The 3,738-nt window shown below is 33.3% G+C and overlaps 1 non-coding gene across 1 annotated transcript in view; it reads left to right on the top strand.

The window, feature by feature from the left end:
- Positions 1 to 3,738, top strand: part of LOC106867317 (uncharacterized) — an 18,473-nt gene that overhangs the window by 899 nt on the left and 13,836 nt on the right. The gene's annotated exons all lie outside the window — the stretch shown is intronic.

Raw genomic sequence — 3,738 nt, 5'->3', positions numbered from 1 at the left:
TAATTATTGGGTTGGTGCATAATTATTGCGGCTTTTTTTCAACAAATTTTATTCAACAAAAACAATAACAATACTTAACAAAAACATCTTTAAATGATTATTCCGGAGCATATTCACCATCTACTTCAATTACTGCTTCCCATTTTCTTAGCAGACGCTCAGACCACCATTTAAAGATGTTCTTGTTAAATGTTGTTATTGTTCTGTTGTGTCTGGGGAGAGTCATTTTCTATTCGTGCCTTAAAATTTAACACACACACACCGTTAAAATTTCCACTTATTTCTTATTTTTATTTTCCTAAAATTTTCGTTGCGTCTTGCAAGCTTTTCAAGAGTCTTGACTCTGTCCGTTATTTACGCTGCGTTCTGTTTTTGCTTTTGTTTGTTTTTGCGCATGTGTGTGTCTCAGTGTGTGTGTATGTATGCATGCATGTATGTGTGCATGTGTGTGTATGTATGTTTCTGTGTGTGCATATGTATATATGTATGTGTATGTATATATGTATGTATGTGTGTGTTTGCATGTATGTATGTACCTCTGTCTCCTTGTGTGTGCATGTCTGAGTGTGTGTGTGTGTGTTTTGCTGCTATGTACCATGTTTGTATGTATGGGTGCACATATTCATATGTGTGGACAAGTGTGTGTGTATATGTGGTCATGTGTTTCAGTCTCTATTTGCGTATGTGGTTGTCTGTTCATATACCCTATGTACCTACCCGTCTGTATGTAGACCTGTTGGTTTACATATACATACATGTGCATGCACACACACACACACACACATACACCCGCACTCACAGACATACATACATCTATCTGCATAAAAGCCCATCAACTGTTCTACTTTACCTGTGTAAAATGTGAGTATGGGGGTATGATATCTATGTATATTTCCTATTTAGTATTGGGGAAGTTTCATATATAAGGATGTACTCCCGTATTTGTTTTAGAATTGGGTCTTTTGGGTGCTTGGATAAGATGCGGATGTCAAGTTGACCTAAGTCGCCTCCATGCTGGTCTTTGGCATGTTGGTAGAGTATGGAGGACTGTTTTTTTGTCGTCATATTGTCTCATATGTTCGTTTAGTCGTTCCGCAATGCTCCTAGATGTTTCACCTATGTATGTCATATTCAGGTCTTTACAAGCACCTTCCATGCATTTGTTATTGTTTTTGTTCAATAAAATTTGTTGGAAAAAAAAGAAGCCACAATAATTATGCACCAACCCAATAATTTACTAACACATTTACATCATTTAACATTCATTAGGACTATTTCAAAAATAAATATACTTTTATAGTGAAATTTCTTTTAGTTCTAGGCAGTATTCTATAGTCAATAATCACTTAAGACATATTACAGTGCTACATTACAAGTAAAAATTTCATTTACATTAACAGAATATAATATGAAGTATAGTTTAGTTATAACTATGTCAAAAATATTTGATGGAAATTGAAGGGATAAAAATATTCATCTAATGATACAGTATTTTAGGTAGTTTTCAGGGGATTTCTAATTGAATTTAAAATTTGTAAATCATTTTTTATGGTTGCTAAATTAATTGGTTCATTCACTTATAAGCTTAGGGAAAAAGACCCATTAGTGTTTCTGGGTCTCCGATATTTAGCGGGAAGGAGTAAGGTGTCTTTGAAAAGGGAGGCCTGACATCATTGCATACAACTGAGAAATCCTCTGTCAGAAGGAGTCCGAGGACCAGTTGACGGGGTTAAAATAGATGGTAGACTAAGTCTACCACTTAGGAAAGCCACAGTGGGATTTGAACTCAGATCATAAAGAACCAGAATAAATACTGCAAGGATTCTTGCCCAAAGCCTAATGCTTCCATACGACCACCACCTCAGACTGGTATTTTACCTATTGTATAGATACAAAGAAAAGTTGAATTCATCTGGAGTCGAACCCAGATTACAGTTATTTTGGCCAACATTCTAACGACTATAGTAATTGATCTCCATTCACTCAACTAAAATTTTAAAAGCGATTATCAATATAAATGATAATTTATTTTATATTTTTAAACAAGAAGAATTGTTTAAATATCAAACAATTTCACGACAATATATATTTTTCTCTCACCACATCTTTCTTCTATGTTAATATGTTAAAGTAGAATGCATTAAAATGTTTTTTCATCATCTTGAATATTATTTATTAGATTGATGCCTTCTGAGAATTATATCACATTGTTTGGAATTATTATAAACTCTATTACGAACCAACATAGGAGTTTTTAAACTACTGCGTGAACTGAACATGTTAGATAATGACGACTTTTGGGAGGGTCATAGCTACAGCGGCTTTGGTCATAGGGTTACTGGATAAGAATTAACTTAATAATTTTAATATATTTCAAAAAATATAATTGCCCCATTTTTTTTTTTTTATAAAAATAATTTTATAGAAATAATTTCAATATTTTGATATCTCCACTTTATAAGACGGTGAGTTCAAATGCCGCTGAGGATGATATTGCCTTTCGTCATTACGAGATCAATAAAACAAGTAGCAGTTGAGCACTGGGGCTCAATTTCATTGACTAAGCTGTTCCTTGAAATTGCTGGCCTTGTGCCAAAATTTGAACAAGTATTTCAATTTTATAAACTGTATTTTGACATTATAAGACTTAAACATCCTCTTAAGTACAGAGAAATTATACTTTTAATATATTCTTATTGACTATATTTAAATATTGTATTTGAAAGGGTTATCTGTGTTATAATTGTTAAATTTAGAAATACTATTGGTGATCTCAGCGGAATTATCAGCTATTGAGCAACAAATATTCTTTTCTACTCTAGGCACAAGGTTCGAAATTTGTTTGTAGGGTGGGGAGCAGTTGATTAGATCAATCCCAGTACACAACTGGTACTTAATTTATCGACCCCAAAAGGATGAAAGGCAAAGTCGACCTCGGCGGAATTTGAACTCAGAACATAAAGGCAGACGAAATGTTTCCTATTTCTTAATTTCCCACAGGGGGCTAAACATAGAGAGGACAAAAAGGACAGACAAAGGGATGAAGTCGATTACATCGACCCAGTGTGTAACTGGTACTTAATTTATCGACCCCAAGCTATGAATGTAATAAGTGAGTTATGTGGTTTACTCTTTAAACCGTGGCATTAGTGCTAGTTTTAGTTTTATTTCAAGCTAACTGCCAGACCCTCTCGTCAAAACTAGGGTGTGAGTTAAAGGGCCGAAAAAATGGTGATCATTTTAACAAATTACTATATTTTTGTCCTTTTAAGATATTTAGCGTTATAAAAGATAGCAACTGATATCATGCGCCGCTGAGATTAATGGTCAAGAGTGCATACTCGGTGTTTAAGAGAAATGTGGAATTTGATTCTCACTTTCTTTCTGTTTTCTAATGGTATTTAACCGAACATCTAAGCTATTTTCACTGCTTTTCTGTGTTCGAGATTTCCCTTATTTTCTGAAAAATACCAGCTCACCAGACATTTCAAAGTTTATTTATAAATATATATCATTCACCCACGGCAGTCAGCTTTTAGTCACTGGCGAGCATTTCTAGGCTTCATCGCTAATTCAGTTATTTTAAATTTAAGTTAATATTTTAAATTTTAAAATTTCTTTGTATTTAGCTAAAACATTTCTGTCTTGTTTTTAGTAATACTAGTATGAAAAATATAAAGGTAAATATAATTAATTGTAACAATAGAAACGTTGTTTGAAAAAAAATGTGGAACACGA

This window comes from Octopus bimaculoides, chromosome 22 (genome assembly GCF_001194135.2).
Source record: "Octopus bimaculoides isolate UCB-OBI-ISO-001 chromosome 22, ASM119413v2, whole genome shotgun sequence".
NCBI lineage: Eukaryota > Metazoa > Mollusca > Cephalopoda > Octopoda > Octopodidae > Octopus > Octopus bimaculoides.
This window is presented reverse-complemented; position numbering and strand designations above follow the sequence as displayed.